General features: G+C 35.0%; 1 protein-coding gene across 39 annotated transcripts in view; it reads right to left on the reverse strand.

The window, feature by feature from the left end:
• The window catches only part of LOC109447544 (uncharacterized), a 661,414-nt gene that overhangs the window by 85,177 nt on the left and 554,664 nt on the right, over positions 1–21,573 (reverse strand). For 4 of the 39 annotated variants that reach the window (XM_088794090.1, XM_088794088.1, XM_088794082.1 and 1 more), the window contains one exon: positions 13,864–18,816. The exons of the other annotated variants lie outside the window; for them this stretch is intronic. The gene's annotated coding sequence lies outside the window, so the exon portion shown is untranslated. Of the gene's footprint in view, positions 1–13,863; positions 18,817–21,573 lie in introns of those variants that run through there. 39 annotated transcript variants of the gene reach the window in all.

The following is a 21,573-nucleotide window of genomic DNA, read 5'->3' on the forward strand; positions in this document are numbered from 1 at the left end:
ACATGGTCATTGGCAGCAGAGTGGCCATTTAAGTAGTGTTGATAAAAGAAACTATACAAACGCTTTTGTGTGTATGGCAGATTTAGGAAAATCTGTTCTTTAAGGAATTAATCTAAAATTGGAACTTTTTCTAAAGTAATGGACTAAATAAAAACGTACAAATTAGAATATAAACTACATGATATTTCCAGATAATTCCAATCATTTAAAGCAAAACAAACACATCTATTTGACTTTTTAAATTTATTAAAAGATTGTCTTTTTCCCTCATTATGTTTATAAATTTATTAAAAGATTGTCTTTTTCCCTCATTATGTTTAGACCTTATAACTATAAGGTCTTTTTGATATGTCTTTTGATCCATGTTGCAGTATTATCTATTCTACTAGCTTGAAAATATAAAAGGTATGATTAATAACCTGTTCCTAGGTGTACAAACGTAATAAACATTTACCTGGCCAACTATTAAATTAACTCTATAAATGTCAAATTTTCACTTGTTACAAAGGTTAATATGCTATTGATCTTGTCTAATCCATAAAGTGACTGAAATAACCTGAATACAGAATAGTCCATTTATTTGTGTCTTATAGACATAGTTTAAATAATTGGAAAATGTAAAAATTTTATGACTTCAATAAAATTTTTGGTCACAAGCGCTATGTCTGACACCAGGAGTACAGCAAATGAGGTATGAAATAAAGTTCAGAAAGGTTCTTCCTCAACAGGGTCACCGTCCAGGGCAGTAGAGAAAACCAGAGGCAACTAAAATGCAGAATGATGTGGGAGATTCACACGTCATATGGGGATCACAGAGAACAGGCATCTGTCCCAGACTGAAGGTGATGGGGATGGGGGCAAAGGTTCTTGAAGGATATGAGGCTGAAGAACCTTAATAAACCTAAACAAACAATACACTTGTATAGTAGAGCAGTAGTCAGGAGGTTTGGAGAAATAGACATTCTAAGCAGGAGGCAGCCAAGGAGTAAGAAAGGTCTAAAAAAATTACAGAAATTACGTAAATGGAACTGGAGCACTGAATGTGAAGATTTGAAAGGCAGAAAATATTTGAAGAAACAATAGCCAAGTGTGCTATTACAAACAAAGGACAGCCAATGAAATATGTTAAGCATTTACTAGAGGGACAATGTTGGTGATGGTGTTGATCAACTTGATCATATTCGCATTTGAAAAAGAATGCCAACTATGTGGCAGCAGATTGGAGATCAAAAGAAGTGGAGAGTTTAGTTAGGAGGGGTATGTGGGCAGAATTCCTAAAGGATTCCCAATGACCCTCCTTCCTTATTTGTGAGTGGAACCTGTCAATATGATGAGACATACATGATGATGTTGTGTTGTATGAGAGGGATTTTGCAGATGTAATTAAGTTTCCAAATAATTGGACCTTCATATAGGGATATTATCCGGAGTGGGCTGAATCTAATCAATGGAGCTCTTGGTGAAAGAGATTCAAAGTGTGAGGAAGATTTAATGAGAGCAATTCTCTGATGCTGGCTTTGAAGATGGAGGGAGACACATGGCAAGGAATATGGATGGCTTATGGAAGCTGAGAGTGGTCTCTGGATGACGGCCAGCAAAAAATCTAGAGACCTCAGTACCACACTTGCAAGGAACTGAACCCTGCCCAAATTCTAACCTCCATATGAGAATGGAACCAAAATGACATGCTGAACTTGGTCTTGTGAGCGTCTCAGCTGAAAACCCACTTATGCCATGTCCATATTCCTGACGCTCAGAATTGTGAGCGAACAAATGGGTGTTGTTTTATAATGCTAAATGTGTGCAACTTGTTACACAGCAACAGAAAACTAATGCAAGGAGAAAATTAATCATTCCAACAAGGAAATAAATTTATATGATATCTTAAAATACTTTACAGAGCCATTTCTAATTATAATCAGCCACAGTTTACATTGAAAAAATTATATCCCATTAAAAACAAAATAAAACAAGACAAAAATTTACTCAGAAGGCTCAATTATTTATTACATATTGGGCTATTTTTATAACTGAATCTCTTTTAATATCGAAGACTATCAAAGTTTTTAATCATTTTGTGTGCATCTGCCATTCTTGTCTCCTAAATTCCTCTTCCTGCAAACATGGTCCACACTATCAAAACTTTGATAATCTTTTGCCCAAGGACCGGAATTACTTATCATCATTCTCATTTTTATAGTTAAAGAAAAAAATACAATCATTGTTCTCCCCTTATATGAAAAGCTTTTTCCAAAAATCCTTCCTGTTGTTACAAAGTTACCTTGAAAGATAATACTCATTTTAAATTTTACTATATGATAAATTTGAGTCTTTAATCTTCGATAGGTGCCCATTCTTCATTTTCCCAATACCATCAAACTTATTTACACTGGAAATATGAGCAAAACAGGATCAAAAATAAAAACATCACATCTTTAACCTTTAGAGAAAGATTTCCTTTCCTAATTTCTGCTTACATTTATTTTATTATTTTATAAATATCAATTAGTGTTTATTATTATTATTAGGAAGTTATATATAGGATAATCACCATAAAAATAGATCAAAAAGTAATAGTATTTCTGTCTTGTAATATAAAATTTTTATAGTAAAAACTCTATTAAGTAATATCCTCTAAGAATATATATATATATATATATATATATATATATATGTGTATGTATATATATAAATATATATTTAATTAAAGTGTATTGGGGTGACAGTTATTAGTAAAGTTACTTAGGTTTCAGGTGTACAATTCTGTAATACATCATCTATATATCACATTGTGTGTTCACCATCCAGTCAGTTCTCCTTCCATTACCATGTATTTGATCCCCTTTACCCTCATCTACCACCTCCCTCCCTCCTTTACCCTCTGGTAACCACTGAACTGTTGTTTGTGTCTAGGAGTTTTTGTTTCTTCATTTGTTTGTCTTGTTCCTTTGTTGTTTTCAGTTCTATGTACCACGTATCAGTGAAATCATATGGTTCTCGACTTTTTCTGATTTATTTTGCTTGGCATAATAATCTCAAGCAGAATATATTCTAATATTTATATTATAGTGATGGTCTATAGAATAATGTTTATCTATGTATATATTGACACTTTCCTCGACTATGTCTAAATTTATATTTCAATAATATTCTAAGATAGCAGATTTTAAAAATATGCTACTTTTTTGTGTTTACTTCATGGTAAGACCCTTCTTCCCTATTTCTTTTTTATTAGAGAGATTCTATTCTGTGCTAAATACTTGGTTCCATTTGGTCATTACCAGCAATGAAATTTTTAAAAACTATAGCATGCACTTTAATTTTTTGCCAAAAAAGCTTTTTTTTTTTTTTTTTTTAGGAGGGCACAGCTCACAGTGGCCCAAGTGGGGATCGAACCAGCAACCTTAGCGTTATTAGCATCATGCTCTAACCAACTGAGCTAACTGGCCACCCCCCAATAAGGTTTATTCTCTGAAAATATCAGACAGACATTTCTGTACATGGAAAAAAATTGTTATTATTAGAATTTATTAGCTAAAGGAGATATGTTAGGCAAGAGATTTGGAACTAAGTATTAAAATATTTTTCAAAAGAATTTTGAAGGGTGATATCTTGAATATGTGACTAAGTATCACATTTATTATTCCTTTTACTTTTGAGAAGAATGTGCTTTTAGTTTGTTATTTTGGTCACTATAATTCATTTTATCAATGAGCTGTCACTGTATTTAAACATCTGGAACCCATCACACTGAACAATTGCCAACACTCATGACCAATCAATGAGCATTTACTGTGAAGAATAAACATTAAGAATATGATCCTAGTTTTGTTATAGTAATTATGTGATGGAAAAACCTTCCATCTCAGATCCCTATAGCTTGCTGCCTGAAGAATTGTTATTACCACTCTCTTGAAACTTTAAACATCATCAATCATTTTATTCAAAAACTCAATTTGTATAGATTTTTTAAAATCCTAAATGATGTCTAATGATGCCCTCCCATTCCAAAAATTAGAATATTATTGTAATATTATAACTTTAACCATAAGTCTTGAGTAAGAGACTCCATGCAATTAACTTCTAAAATTTTGGCTTCAATATTTCAAGAAACCACTTAAAAGAACAGAGCCTTTTAATTGCTCTCAACGGAATTCCATTCTACTTTTATCTCTGGAGAGGATTTCCCTATAATTCTAGCACTTCAGCCAGATTGTTTGCACACGGCTGAGCAGAAATAACATATATTTATACATCAGCATATTTAATATCACAGGTTCTTCAATGTACTGACACAATGTTGGCAGTATTAACAATACAGACATCATTAGCCTTCCAAAAGACCCATAATTGAAAAGTCAGACTGCTGAAAAATGTCACCTTGTGTGTACTGTACTAAAGGAATAAATCTTTGCCTAAGTCCTTGAAAGGGCAAATAAAAACTCAATTATGGCCTGTGTTGAATCCATAGGCACTAAATTTCATTAGCCTTAACATGCTGTTTGGAATTTTCATCTCTTATGAACCATTTCTCATAAATTTGCAAAAACAGTACAATCTCCTGTTCTTTATGTTCTAGCCAAGTTAGAATCCCACAAAGACTTACACAGTAGGTATGAAAATTGTGTTTCACTATATTAAGATAACAAGTATAAAATGTTTGTGAGCCTAGGAAAAAAGTAACATTCTATAGATTTGTTTATTTGTTTGCTAGAAGTAGAATTGTTGGCAGGATGTATCTAAATTTCATTAAATGTGTTCCTGGAGAAGGGAGGACTTTCTCAAAGACTGTAGGAGAGAGTTGTGGTTTGCACTGATTGTGTTGTTAATTTTTTTCTGAGCATTTTTGTTTTGTCACTTGCAAATCTGGAAACATGAGCCAACATATTTTTTTAAAATGGGCCCTAAATTCGTTGCTAAATAGGAATTTCACATTTGGCGAAAGGTTGGCAGCGTTTGGCTAACCACTCAAAGACATGAGTATACACATACTGCTGACTCAGAGAAATAAAAACCAAGAGGTCCAGAAGACAACACTAAAATGTTTTTTCCTTTTCCATGTAATCTCACTTTATAAAGCCTACATTAAAGTTTTTCAGCAACTGTAAAATTTATATAGTACATGGCTAATAGATATATTGTTGGACAGATAACACACTTATAAACCGTTTTTAAACTTAAAAATGTGTCTCCAGGCCATAGTAGCTGTGACTATAGCCAAGGGTACATACATCTATCATCATTAGTCTCAGAAGTAATGTTAAAATGACCTTTACATGAGTTTTAGTTGACTATGGCAAGAGTAACCAAAGGCTAGTATTTATATTGCAGTTTCAAAGGGTAATTTTTCTGGATAGGTGATTACCAGTTCCTCTTAGAAGAAAATCAATAGAATTGCAATCTTTTCCAATGGGAACAGTAAGGAAAATTTTTTTTGCCACACTGAGTCTAGTTTTATAGAGTCCTTTCATTGGATTTCTTCATTTGGTATTCTGAAAACTTCCTAGTGGCAGGAAGCATCCTATACTAATTATTAGTGTAAGGCTTATGTCTGTGGCAAGCTGTCACTGGTTCTCCATAAACTAGACATTTTAGCAATTCTAGTCTCTTGATATTTGACCATTTTTCTCAATCAGCTCTATTGCCTTAAGTATTTTATATCTATTTATTTTGTATTTTCTTGTCCAATTATTCCAGTATCTGCTAAACCAAATTATTTTCCTGTTGTTTCCACCATTTCCTGACCATGGTCCTTGTTTCTTTGTGTACTTGGCATTTGTTAATAATGAAATCTAGTCACTGTCAGTAATCTTTGAAATTCCCATGATACTAGATAAAGGATCTTCAGAGAAGAATGGAGTGCCTCTACTAGTACCAAAGAATGCTGACATCCTGGAACTTCAAATAAGTTCTCAACTTGAGGGGTCCCTGACCTATTCAGGTAGTATAAATTAATGAGCAAGGCCTATGCTTACCATATTCAGGAAATACTATTTCTATCCTGTCCAGAGCCATCGAGACTCACAGATCTTTTTCTGGTTCCATTTAGTGGGACAATTTTTGTTGTTACTGCTGTTTGAATCAAGACTCTCACTGAGTTTACAGTATCTTAGATGGTCCCAGCTTTGTGCAGGGCTCTCAGATTTAACTGCCCCTTGTGTGATGCTCCAAGAGGTAGGGACTAGTTTCCCCAGAACTCGAGACTCCTGATTATAGCATTTGGCCTCAGGACAATCATTAGCTCCTCATTTACTTACTACTCTGGTTTCAGCTCCTAGGTGTATGTGTGTGTGTGTGTGTGTGTGTGTGTGTGTGTGTGTGTGTGTATTTTTTTCTTTTTTTCTGATGTTTGCCTTTAAAATGAGGAGTGGATTCAGGTTTTGTGAGACTTACAGCTTATACAAGTTTGAGGAACATTTTCAAGAAAAAGAGTAGAAAGTAATGAAACAAAGTTAACTAGACCTATGAAAAGAATCAATGAAATATAGAGGAGTCTGTCCAAGAGGGGCCTTGGATTTTAAGCTTCATTAACTTCATAGTAAATATACCAGTTTACTACTTATCTTTTGAAAACTCTTTTTAAAATTGTGATTAAAAAATACAAAACATAAAATTGACCATTTAAACCATTTTTAAGTGTAGAGTCAATGGCACTAAGTACATTCACAGTGTCATGCAATCATCACTACCACCCATCTCTAGAACTTTTTTCATCTTCCCAAACCGAAACTCCGTACCCATGAAACAATAACCTGCATTTCCCGCTCCCCTTAGCCACCAGCAAACACCATTCTACTTTATTGGTTGGCCCTTACTAACTACTCCACAGTCATTGAATAATTTGGATGTTTTGCTAAGTTTCAATAGCTTCTAACCATTTGGGGTACACAGAGTAGTACAAATAACTAAATTTAGCTACTGGAGGAAAATCCTTGTGTATGCTGGAGTTTTTCCTTTTCCCATACTAAGTCATATAGGTTTAGCTCCATCCAAGGAGGTCCATATTAAGACACAGCAAAGTGAAGCAGAACACTTTGACCTGATTCTGTCAGCCCAACCTCAACTGCCTCTGAGCTCCTGCTTTCCCAACAGAAAAACACTTAGTTTCCAGGCACTTCCAAGGCCCCACCAAATCTCTTTCCAACTCTACTTGACAAAAGCATTACTTTAATCACGTACTTTAGGCCCTCTTTGTTCTGAAATTCCAGTCCTCAGCATCAATCAGGTAAGTTATCGCTCAGGCTTGATGTAATTCCAGACTATATCTTGTGCATATTGGAAAAGCTAAATATATCTAGAAGCAGCATCAGGATTCAAAAATTAAACACCATGAATTGAAAGCAAGATTGTTTCAAATAATATTCTGAAAGATACTGCATTCAGATCCAAAAATATGAGATGGTCTTTTACTTCTTGCATTAATTTCAAAGAGCACAATATTTACATGAGAGTTCCTTCTGCAAGCTACTCGGAAAACTTTTGCTCTGAGAATTTTTTAATGTGGTGATGGCTCCCAATATTTCTTTGGAAAATGTATTTTGTATTTCAATTATGTTCACTAAAGGAAGAAAGTATCAAAGCATTAGCACAGAGTTTCTCCACCTTTGCACTATTGACATTTTGGGTTGGCTAATCCTTTGTTATGGGGAACTGTCCTGTGAATCATAGGATATGTAGCAGCATCCCTGACCTTTAGCCATGAGATGCCAGTAGCCACCCCCCAGTTATGACAACCAGACATGTCTCCAGACATGTCACATCATCCCTGGTTGAGAACCACTTATTTAGTGTAACTATGAGAATTCAATTTTATTTAAACTGTTGAAATATTTTTATTGATTTGGCTGTGAGAAACAATATATTCCATTCCCAACATGCAGGAAAGACACCTAACTCATTCCCTTTACTAAGTGAACACACTCTGTACCTTCCTGGGCCATGCAAGTTGTAACAGTGCTGTGGAGTGGAGAATGAGGGCAGCAGTCTGATGGGAAAGATACCTGTGGAATTTCTGCTGGTGCTTCCTTTGCATTGCCAGAAAGCTTTTTCCTTAGAGAGATGTTTATTAGCAGAAGCTACGGGAGTTAGAGTTTAGCCTTCCCCTTTGACAATAAACCTCAGCATCAATTACTTTCATTCCAACTTCCCAAGAGACATCCTTTGGCTCCACTCTGGTGACTAATGTTAGTACATTAGAGCAGGAGTTGGCAATTTATGGCCTGCAGGAACATAGCCATGCACATTATTTTACATATGGTCTATTGATGCCTTCCCTTCTCCAACAGCAGATTTCTGTACTTGTGACAGTATGGATTGCAGAGCCTAAAATATTTACTTTCTCCCCCTTTACAGAAACAAATTCACAATTCCTGTTTTAAGTCCTAAAATCTGCAATTTTTTTAACTGCCCAACCTAAAGCCTTGTCCCATTCATTGCATCTGTTTAGTCATAACAGCAACAGCCACATTTGCACAAGTATCAGATTCTCTACCATGTATGCCAAGGGCAGGATTGATTTAGACACGATCTTCATCCTCATGTGAATAAGCGGGTTGCCACTTCACATTCAAAGACTATTCTTACACCTTTGCTTATTCTGTCTTTCCATAGGCTCAGCAAACCTTTTGTTGTAGGTTTTTCTCCTCTCAGGCCTTTGGGATCTTTCCTGTCATTTTTGGGAGTAGAGTGGGAAAATGAGGCCACTTAGGAGCCTGGTTACTGTTACTGAATATATTCATTTTCCTTCTAGTTAAGATTGGGATATGGGGAGAAGCAAAATACTTTGGTGTAGGAAAGAGTAGCTAAAACATTCTTCCTTTTTCAGAATCTGTGGTCACGCAAACTTTTCTGCATTGTTTTATTTTTGTTGTTTTCAAAGGAGAGCAGACACTACTGAAAACTTTGTCTAGCAAGTCTACATAATTTTTATTTTGTTAAATAAAATCCAACCAAGTGAATTCAAAGATGTATTTGTCTTTGTTAAGTAATTCATGAATCAGTCAGGATCCTATCTAGCAACTCCAAGGGATTGCACAAAATGGAAGGCATTTATAGCAAAAAGGTGAGGTAAGGGAGCTATTAACAAAAGTAACAATGGATTTTTTTAGACCAGCATTATTTTTATATTATTTAAAGGATTATCTCCTTTTGGGGTAAAGGGGAAAGCAAGGGTTTTTATCATGCCAATTGCCTCTTCTTTCTTTGGGGTATATATAGAGAGGGCCCACTTGACAGATTATGTTATTGGTGCTGACCAGAAAATTCAGACTGATTGATTGGCATTATATTTCTCTGACAAGTTGAAACAGTAATTAGATGAGGTATTAAATCTAGGTTTGGTATCAGGGGCTATAGCACAAGTGATGCCATTTTGTCTTGTGGTTTTCTCTTTGACTGTCTCTTTTCTCTAACAATCATGTCTCTGGGATGGTTTTCCTATCAGGACCAGTTATGTTGTGATATTTTGCCTGAGGCTTATGCTATGCTCTATAATATGGGAGTTTTAAAAATGCTCCTTTAAAATGTGTAAGGCTTGGAAAACAAAGTATGTATATGATACTTGATAATTCGTGGTCACAGGATGTGCAGAAGAAGAGACTCATGAAGGAAAATGGAGATATTCAACCTACCACAGGTTACTCCATAGATTATGCCATCAAGCTGTTTTCATTGTATTGGAATAACCATTGTGAAGATATTGTGAAAAGCTTTTAATCCTCATTTTTGTTCACTTCCAGCAAAGACTACATTGGAAATATTAAGACTAGATATAATATTAAAGGCATCTTCGCATGCAATACTTACTTGCACTTGTATTTTTACTGTGAACTAATAAACTGCTGAGAGTAATATTCCAGTACTGGAGTTTAGAAAATATTTACATGGCAAAACAGAATGTTTAAACTGCTGTCCCCTTTATCAGCTGTCCCTGCTCCACTTAGCATGCCTAAGGGAAAGAACTGTAGCCAGAGTGGACCAGAGTATTGCCAGTGAAGGAATGCAGTGTGGTTTCCACTCACTCAGGCCTTTGTTCCATTCACATTTTGAACAGATCCGTGGTAGACGTAAACTTAAATCTGCTTTGTATTTTGTTACAGTAGAGTTGAATCTATAGAAAATATAGAAATTCTACCTGTTAATCAAAGGAACATTCAAGTACAATCAACATCTAAATAGGCTCTAGGTTTGCAGTGAAAGAAAATGCCTATTAAATGCTACTAGTTCTGGGTATGACTCACTTGTAAACACGCACACCTAAGTGACAGTAGTGTCCCTATAGAAACTTTTAGAACATAATTTAGAGGAAGGAGAAGTGAAAATTATGAGATTGGGGGAGTTGCTAAAAACATGCAAATGATTAGGAAGTAGTTTTGAGTATGTAGAGTACACCACTGGAAAGATGACCTTGGAACAAATTGAAGGAGGAGGAGCTGGAAGTGGGAAAAAGAGCTAGAAGAGATAAGCTCATTTACAACCCATCCTCCAAAAAAAGTGGATTTTTATTTCCTATGGGATAAAGGTTACAATTTTACACTCAATTCCAACCTTCAGATTCTTTTTACCCATATTACCAAGGAGTTCTAGACACCAGCTGCTGTCCTACAATTCAACTTATTTTTGACACTCCCCACCAGGAAATAGCATCAGATTCCACAGGTTAAGAGCTCAGATTCTACAATGTTGCCCATTTCAAAGGCCAATAACAAGTTCAGGTTGTCACAAGTGCTTCTGTGTCTATAGATTAGAGGTTTCAACCACCACTTCTTTGGGCTTGATTAATTTGCTAGATCAGCTCACAAAACTCAGAGAAACATTTTACTCACTAGATTACCAGTTTATTATAAAAGGATATATACGAGATGTGATAAAAAATACAACGAATGCTTAAATAAAAAAATTATTACAGTAAAAGACACATTGCCATTAATTCCCTCAAAATACCCCCGCCCCCCACACACACACACTTCAAACAAACTTATCCCATCATTCTTGCCACTTACTGAAGCAGTTCTGGAAGTCCTCTTCTCTGAGTATCTTTAGTTGCGCTGTCGTAGCTGCCTCAATGGCCTTAATTGATTCAAAACATTTTCCTTTCATGGTTACTTTGACTTTGGGGAAGAGCCAGAAGTTACACGGTGCCAGAGCCAGTGAATAAGGTGGATGAGAACACACCGTAATGTTTTTGTTTGATAGAAATTGCTGTTCCAGAAGCGATGTGTGATACAGAGCACTGTCATGATGGAGGATGAAGTAAAGACATTCTCAAAAGAAGACTTCCAGAACTGCTTTAGAAAGTGGCAAGAATAATGGGGATAAGTGTATTTGAAGCAAGGGAGAGTATTTTGAGGGGCATTAATGTCAATGTGTCGTTTACTATAATACTTTATTTAAACATTCACTGTAACTTTTAATAATTTTTTCAGGAACAGCCAGATGGAAGAAATGCACAATGAATCCATTATCCCATATAGATACAAAAGAAAAAGAAGAATAGTAATTTTTCTCCTTGTGATGAGAGCTCTTAGGATTTCCTCTTTTAACAACTCTCATATATACCATGCAATAGTAGTACACTGTTGTAGTAGTAATACATTGTAATGTTGTACATTACATCCCTAACACTTATTGATCTTATAACTGGAAGTTTGTACCTTTTAACCACCTTCATCCGAACAGTGATTTAATTTACTTCAATATACATTATAAACTTATTGTGGTGATCATTTGATATGTAAGTCAAATCATTTTGCTGTACACCTTAAATAACATACACATATGTCAATTGCATCTTAATAAAACTGAGAAAAACACAGATAAGGTGTTAACAAATAAAAATACAATTAAAGACAAAAATAATAAAATAAGAAAATAAACTACTGTTTCTGTATATTGGACAGTAGCCAACACAGGACTATGATCACTGAAAGAATGGAAACAATTGAGGAAAGCCTTTCGATTGTTATAGATTTCTACCTGCAGTTATAGTATATTCTAGAACCTGGAGCAGGAAGGATGGGTCTTAGCAAATCATGGCTGTCTCACCAATGAGAGAAGAAAGAGATTGGAATTCAGGAAGTCTAAAACAGAGGGAAATAGTGAATTAGAGTTCCAAAGAGGAGAGAGGTATGCAGAAAAAGAACACTAGAAAACATAATAAGGTCCCCTTGAGACTTAGCTGAATAGTAAGATGCATACACGTAGGTGAATCTGCATGAGAATAGGCAAAAATTGGCTGGGAGAACTGGGGATCCTTTGCGTTTCCTCCAGCCAGTGTGGAGAGTCCTTGCTGATCACGCTCGAAGTTCAAGAGAAATGTGAAAAAGCCACATCTTAGTAGCGGAGCTAGATAATACCCAAAGACTGCTCTAGTCATATCCAAAAAAATAAAAAGAAATTTCAAAAAAAGAGTAGGAAGAACTGCAAGTAAATTAATTATAATTACCTTCTAGAACAAAGGCCAACTGCTCTTTAAAGGAGGACAATTGGTGACCATCACCACTGTAAAATGCAAACATTCAGCATTCAGTCAAAACTTACTAGACATGCTAAAAAATAGGAAAATGAGACACATAGCCAGGAGAAAAATTATCCAGTAGAAGCAGAACAAGAAATGATAGAGATGAAAGAATGAAAATTAGAAGAAAAAATTATTAAAACAGCTATTACAGTTTAGTTCAATTGTGTATAGAAAAACAAACAGAGTGTGGAGAGAAAGGAAGCATTTAAAAAAGAACAAAATGATGGCATTTCTAGAGATGAAAAATAGAATAACATGAAAAATTTACTATATGGGATTAACAGATTAGACATTGCAGAAGGAAACCTAGTAAGATATTAAAAAAATATCAGTAAAAACTACATAAGATCAAACTAAGAGAGGAAGGTAAGAATGGAAAAAAAAAAAAAAAAAATGAAATGCATTTCAGTGACCTGTGGGACAACATTAAGCAATCTAAAACCTATATAATTGAAATCCCAGAAAGGGTTGGTAGCAAATATTTGAACCTATAATAAACAAGTTTTTCAAATTTAAGAAAACATTTACCATATAAATGCATGATGAACCCTAAGAAGGAAAGATGCACAGGAACATACAGTGAGACAAAGTGAGAAGACATATATCAACAATGTCAGGAATAAAAAAGGGGACATCAATTTAAATTCTACTGACATCAAAAGGACAATAAGTGAATACTGTGACCAGCTTTAAGCCAATGTATTAAAATACAATGTATGAGTCCACAAAGAAATCTCTTAATTCAGATGGATTCACCAGTGAATTCTAGCACAGATTTAAGGAAAAATACCAATTTTATGCAAACTCTTCTAGAAAACTACAGGAGAGTGGAACATTCCTTAATTCACTTTATTAGACATTATCCTGATTTTAAATATTACAAGAAAAGTACAAAGATTCCTCATAAACTGAGATACAAAAATCCTGAACAAACATTAGCAAATATAATCCAGTAAATCTTTAAAAAGAGAATATGTTATAACCATATGGGGCTTTTCCAGGAATACACAGTTATCTTTTTAATATCAATCTTTAAAATTCATCAAATTAACAGAATAAAGGAGAAGAATCATTAGATAATTTCCCTAGATACAAAAAAAAACCAAACCTGACAAAATTGAACCCCCATTTATGATATAATATCTCAGTAAACTAGTGATAGAAGAAAATAGTCTCAATCTTATAAAAAGTATCTTTAAAATGTTAGCTATAGCTAACATCATACTGAGTGAAAGATTTTTCTCCCTAATATTAGGAACAAGGGAAGGATCTCCACACTCATCATCCCTAACCAACATTGTACTGAAGTGAAATAAAGCAAAATAAGGAAATAAAGACACACAATATGAAAGTAAGAAGGAAAATTGCTTTAATTAGCAAATGCCATAATGATGTATGTAGACACTCCTAATGAAGCTCCAAAAATCTACGAGAATTAACAAATGTAACAAGATTGCATAAAACAAGATCGATATAAAAATCAATTGTCTTATGTACTAGTAATGAACAAAGGATAATTAATTTTTAAGTATTTATAATTGCATCTAAAACCATGAAATACTTAGAATTTAACAAATTGCAAGACCTGCTCACTGAAACTATAAAACATTGCTGAGAAATTAAAGAAAACCGTGATGGAGAGTGATACCATGTTCATGGATTAGGATACTCAATCTTAAAAGCTACCAGTTTGCCCCAAATTGATCCATAGATTATATAAAATCCTATTCAAAATTCCAGTCAGCTTAATTTTTGAGGAAAATTGACAACCTAATTCAAAAGTTATAGGGAAATATAAAGGACCTTGAATAGCCAAAACAAGTTGATAAAAGAACAAAACTGGAATACATAGGTTCCAAGATTTCCAACAATTTTACAGTAATCAAGACAATGGTATTTGTGAAAGGATACACATATAGATCAATGGAACAAAATAAATGGTTCAAAAGTAGACCATGCATATATGGTCATTTGATTTCACACATAATAATTTAGACAAAATAATTCAGTGGCCAAAGGAGAATTTTCTCAATAAATGGTGATGGACCAATTGGAAATATCTATAAATAAAAAAATATCAACCCTTACCTCAAAATATACATTTAAGTTAAACTCAAAATGGATCACAGATGTAAAAATAAAAGCTAAAATTCTAAAACTTCTAGGATAAAAATATATTTTTATATTAGAAATATTTTTATAGTTAGTTCAAAAAGTATCAATCATAACATATAGATACAATAAACTTCATTGGTCTTCAATTGCATTTAAAAATGAGTATGCAAGCCAGAAACAATTGCATTTAAAAATGAGTATGCAAGCCAGAAACAATTGCATTTAAAAATGAGTATGCAAGCCAGAAACTGAGAAAAAAAACATTTGCAATATACGAGTATATCACCGGAGATTGTAGCTTGTTGCTAGCAGACACTCCCCCTTGCTGGTTTTGGTGAAGCAAATTTCTTATTGGGAAGGCCCGCAGGCAATAAATGGAAGGGAGCCTCTGGCTAACAGCTGTCTGTATCTGAGGTATATGAGGCCATCAGTCTAACAACTCCAAAGCAACTAAATCCTGCCAACAACCACATTAACTGAGAATGAAAGTGAACCCTTCCCAAGTTAACCTTCAGATAAGACCTCAGCTAAGACCCCTCTTCCCTGGCTTATTAGCAACCCTGAATGAGAAGTTATTCACATAAGCCATGCCGAGAATTCTGAACCATAGAAAATATGAGGTAATAAATGTGTGTTGTTTTCAGACACTGGACTATTGGTGATTTGTTATGTAATAATATACACATGCATTCACCAATAAAAAGGAACAATCTAATGATATACGCAGTATATTCATTTTCTATTGGTGCATAACAAATGACCACAAATTTAGCAGCTTCAAACAATGCCCATCTATTAATTCATAGTTCTGTCCATCAGATGTCTGGGCATGGATGGCTGGGTTCTCCCCTCAGGTCTCACCAGCTTGAATTCAAAGTGTTGGCCACTACTGTGATCTCATGAGGATCGGGGGAACTTCTTAGTTCATGCAGTTGCTGACAGAATTCAGTTCTTTATGGTCATAAGACTGAGGCTGGAGCTTTATTGCTGGCTGTCAACACAGGGTTGTGCTCAGCTCCTAGAGGCTGGTTGGTGTTCCCTGCCTTGAGGTCTTCTTTACAATATAGAGATGTTCTCTCTAAAAGCCAATGGCAAAGTTTCTCTCAAGCTTCAAATATCTCTAACTTTTTCTAAAGGCTCATTTGCTGAAGTCAGTTTCATCAAGGAAAATATTCCTATTTAAGGTAAACTCATTAGAGGCTTTAACTACATTTGAAAAATTACTTCACAACATCATCTAGGTTACTGTTTGAGTAACTGGGAGAAGGTGTGCATACCAGGAGGCAAGAATCTTAGGGGCCATCTTAGAATCCTGTGCACCATATGAATAGTAGGAATACATTTCAGAAACAACACTGAGTGAAATCACCCAGACTTAAATAGGATACATATATGATCCCACTTTTTTGAATCTCTAGGAAAGATCACTATGCTCAGTGGTAACAAAAAGCAGATCAATAGTTGCCTGGGTTGGGGTGGGAGTGGAAAATTATTTTAAAGGAGGCACAAGGGACTTTTCAGGGGTGAGGGAATTCTTATGGACCTTTATATTGATACTGGTTACACCGGTCTATAAATTTGTCAGAACTCCTCAAACCATATACTTAAAATGTGTACATTATATTCTGTATAAAGTGTACCCCAATAAAGGTCTTTAAAAATATACAGAATCAGCCAGTGTGACCTTTGTTTCACTGTTATGTAAGGACATCTAATGGGTCAAACATAATCTCACCCAGAAACCAAGTTGCAAAGGAGTCTAGCAAATTCAATTTTAGCTTTAGGTTCCATCATTCATGGTAAAGGATTGGACACTGGAAAGTAGATGGTACATATGTTGAGCTAAGCCAGGTCCTTCAGTTCAAAGTATAAATATTTCTTCTCATTCTTTTGGTATATTTAGAACTAATGAAACAAACACACGCACACATACACGCACTTGAGTATACACATACAAGTATATGTACATACTCCTCATGAAAAAGCACTACAATTAATAAAGAGAAACAATGTATGTCATGATAGCTGCCCATCATAAATAGTCCTTCATGTCAATATATAGAGTTTATTATTGTTCCACAAATTAAGAGATAGCAGGCCTAGTTTTCAGACCTGAACTTCACTAATCAGAGATATCACTTCTGTGGATAAATGCCACCAAAGAGATTGTCACTTCTTATTTTAAACCTGTGTTCCAGTTTTTATACTTAGGAATGGAACCTATTCTAGGATAATATGACTCTTAATGGGGAAAAAGGAAACAACTGAGTTATACATAGATCCTGCAGAAATCTTTAAAATACAGTAATTTTTCCATTTGATTTTTGGATCAGCTAAATGTATAGGGCAGGGCCTTCTTCAATAATCTCTATTTGAACAACAGGGGTGGAGTGGGCAGAGCATGAATCAACTATTCTCAATGCCAAATCATCCTCTGGGTTTAAAAGAAGGGTGTTTTCTCTTCCAGTCACAAGCATGTGTACTTACTTATCAAAAATAAAATATAAAAATTAATGAAAAATTTTCAGGACATCTGGGAAAGATTTTCAGAAGATGAGCTGCAGGAACATATCACTTGAGAACCATGGACACAATTATATAAATAGGACAAAGAGCAAGATTTAAGCAAATTGCCAATGTTCACTTGATTGTGCTTCTGCAGTATGTATCACACCCAGAGACAAATAAAACTTAATTTAAAACAGCAGTATGTGAGGACTGTTGCTTATTTGATTTTTGCCAAACCTAGGCATACATATAGTTAACTGAATTTACCTATTGATGCTCACAGAAATTACCTATTTACCTCTAAGACATCTTTCATGGGTTCTTCAAACATAGGCTTCGGGAAAAACTAACAAATAAATAAATAGAAATGACGAGACACCATATGTCATATCTTGCACCATGGGTAGAGATGGAGTTATTTCAGTAGAGTGGTTTTAGCCATATAAAAGTCTAATCAGACTTTGAAAGTTATGTCTTTCCCTTTTCCTTGGAAGGGCAAATGTATCAGATTGTGCGTTGAGTTTCATGAAAAACCAACAGTGAGTTAAACAGGAAGGGGTTTATTTATCTCATGCAACAACCCCATGGATAGGAAGGTAGGATGAGTACTGTGATTCAGTGTCATCGAAGATCCAGATTTCCTCTGTATTCCTATTGAAATCAAGCCTACAATGTGGATTTAATCCTCATGATTGCGAGATGGTTATTTCTCTGGGCATCCATCTGGGAGGAAGGCAAGGGGAATAAAGGACCATCCCAGTGAGTTTCTGTCTCTTATGAAGCTTTCCAGGTAGCCCCCAACCAGATTCTTCAACTAATTTTATCATAGGCCAGAATTCAGTCACATGACTGCCTCCATCTGCACTGGAGGCTGCCAAAGCAACGTTTTTATAGCTGGACACATTTTTACTCAACTGGAATGGCTGTTAAGTAAGAAAGGTGAAGAGGATATTGTGTAGGCACTGGGTAGTGGCTGTCACTGCTGGTAACTATCACAGACAAGATCTGCTGTCTTAATACTCCCTTCTCCCATCTAACATTCAAATCACACACACACACACACACACACACACACACACACCACTTCATTTCGCTCATATTCACCTCCTATGAACTTACTCAGTAGATCCTTTCCCTGAAAGGATAAGCATATTGTTCAAAGAACATAAGAATATAAGTGTTATTCACCCAGGTTTCTATGTCTCTAAATCAAATAATGAGATGTTTTGAGGTTCGAGTTATTGCTTAATCAAAACTGAAATAAAAAGACTTCTTGACAGTCTTAACTAATCTTGCAGCATTTTTCCAGAGTTAATAAAAGATTAATAGAGTCAAGAATATTTGAAAAAAGATAATTGAGTCAAGAAACATTTCTTGAACATCAACAATGTGCCAGGCCCTATCTTAAAGTTACCAAAAAGAAAAAAACAAAGTGTCTCCCACTGGGGAACTCACTATCTGATACAAAAAATAGGCATGTGAACACGTAACTACCATAGAGGAAGGTGTGAGTGCAAATTAGAGGACAGCACAGTGGAAGAATGTTTCTCTATTGGTGGAGGGGTGCAGGGAGGACTCCTTCAAGATGTGATATCCAAGATATCCAAGCTGGAAGTGTCAATGTCAGGATCAGTTCTCATGTTTGTTGATTTTCAGTCTAATGTATTTCCCATAATCTAAAAATGAAAATTAAAAAGTGGCAATGAGAAATGTACCTTCGATAATATTTTTAAATCTACCTATGAATAAATATACAACCCAAAGTGTTGGTCTGAATTTTAATGAAATAGTTAGATTACTGCTTTGGCTCACCCAAAATGCATTATGTTTTCTTCACAGTTTGTTATAAGTTTCCTAAATATGGAACATCTCACAATATGCTTGTGCCTACTGAAAAACAAATAGCAAAGTAACTAATAACCCAGGAAACTGTTGTCCACAAAATATGTTATTTTCATGAGCTTGAGTAATACTTAAATTCCTGTTTGTTTTATGTATTAAATATTTGAGAATAAGAGAGTAAATATTTTTAATTGACTCTACCATACAATAATGATATAAACTGTATGTTGTAACATGTAACATGTAACATTGTAGCTGAACCTCTTAATGATCAAGTAACAAATTCTTGAAGGTATATATATACACACTATATATACTATACATACACACACATACTCATTTTAGATTTTCTGGGGGGTGGAATTTCATGGTAGTCCTTAATGATTGTGAACAAGGTCACATTTCCCTTTATCCCAACAACTGCCCATTCTCATCATCATCTTTCTATTTAAAACACATTTCTGAAAATCAATCCTGTCTGCCTAGAAAAAGTTAACAATTAAAAAATATATCAAAGTGCTTTCAAATATTCTACATCTTTAATTCTCACAACATTCCTGAAAGGTTGCATGAGCCATTTTCATGGGTTTTATGAACTTCCGAGGCTTGTCTAAAGTTATATAGCTACTAAGTGACAAAGACAACCCTGGTTTCGTTTTTCCTAGGTATCCTTTTAAGTACCTTGCAGTTCAATCTCCCACTTTTTAAGTCTTCCTTCAACCAGGGTCCTTGAAAGTTCCTAGTATTTTAAATATAATAATTCTTTTAATAATACAGGAATTTTTATTGAGCATCTATTTATGTTCCCAACATTCTACTAAGAATAAGGCAGATAAAATAAGTGTCAGTCTGTCTTCTAGGGAATGGCAGTTTATTTCACTAAGTTAATATAAGCATCATAATGGCTAGAACTAACCATTGTATCCTAAATGCCTAGAACAGTGCCCGGCACTTAATATATTTTAGTAAGTATATACAGTCATACAAGTGAATTTTCAAGACTAGAAAGTGTATGATGGGTGCAACTGTGAAGGAACAAATGTAGACAATAAGATATATGTAGAGTATCAAATGGAAAAAAAAAAAACACAGTAAAATTCTGAGCCAATATACCAAAAGAGCATGCAGAGATCAGGGACATTCTGGGATAATTAATAATTCCTGGCAGGCTTTTGTAGCCAACATGGAGAGAAGCCAAACCACTTTTGGTCTTGTGTATATCAAGAATCTTATCTTAACATCAACTTTGAGCTATTTACAAATTTTAGAACATTTTCCACAAACAATAGTATGTGCTCACAGGCATGAGAACAACAACTCAGCCCATCATTTGTAAACATGAATGGAACATCTTCTGAAGCAGGGAGGCTAGAAGAGAATGAGGCTCTAAAAAAGGGCAGAAGAACTTGCACAGTCAACTGAAAAGAAAGCTGATTAGAAATAACAGAACTATTCCTTTAACTGAAATTGGCACAGGCTTCTGGGTTTGGGTAAATTGGAAATTACACTAAATCACATTGTATATAATTAAAGTGACATTTGGTTTGAATACATACTGCGGGTTTTATAAAAACTATTCATTGCTTTCATCTCTTACTATGGGCTGAATCATTCTCTACCAAGTCTTTGTTGTCATCAAGTTGTCGTCTCCATGTGGCTTGTCAGAGATTGATGCTTAGTGCATACATACCTTGCCTGACTACTGTGAGTGGCATCCTCTGCAGGCTGATGCTACGACAGCTATAGCTTTAGCGAAAATTTACTGAATACATTCTCCATGATAGGCAGGTAAATAAACTGAGGCGCAGAGGATTTCACAAGGTCCAATCACCAGTTTTGGAACAGATTCTGAGCTCAGGGTATGGCTCTAGAGCTGGTACTCCAACCCCCTAAACAGGGCATGTGTCTGTCTGTATCTATTGCTTATGATACAAATATAGCAAGTTCAGCTTCTGCAAATGTAGTTTACCTTCTAGGTAGACTTTTCATGACATGGATTTAACTCTAGAATGATGTTCCCTGGCCATCCAATATGGATTGTTTTGTATCTTATAATGTCATCAGGTTTTGTATGCCTAGGAAATATATTACGTTGGTACAAAAGTAATTGCGGTTTTTGCAATTATTTTTAACCTTTTAAACCGCAATTACTTTTGCAGCAACCTAATAATTTTAATACTAGCCTGAAATCATCAAGAAGGGGAAAAGTTCATATGATTATTTCAAAATTCCATCCTTGAAAGAGATATGATGGCAGGTGATTAATAACAAAATCTAGTTAGCTTAATTTTCCAATTTTCCAGGAAAATTTTAGAGAAGTGAGAACCTAACAATAGTCACCCACACAAAGTAGGCATGACCTTGTTAAATTACAAACACTGCTGATTAGGGATGATTCAGCTCTAGTGGTTCACTATGGAAGAGAAAATGCCAATGAAATAGAAATTAAAAAGGCATAAGGAACGTGTATTGGAGTAACGAGAGAGAGGGTTTTCGGAAGTCCTCAACCAAGATGTTCTCCAGGCCTGACCCTCCCTGACAATGGCTCCAAACATTGCTGTGCAACAGAATCATCTCATTAAAACATAGAT

The sequence above is a fragment of the Rhinolophus sinicus genome, chromosome 17 (assembly GCF_057876585.1).
Source record: "Rhinolophus sinicus isolate RSI-liver-muscle chromosome 17, RSI-T2T, whole genome shotgun sequence".
Lineage (NCBI taxonomy): Eukaryota > Metazoa > Chordata > Mammalia > Chiroptera > Rhinolophidae > Rhinolophus > Rhinolophus sinicus.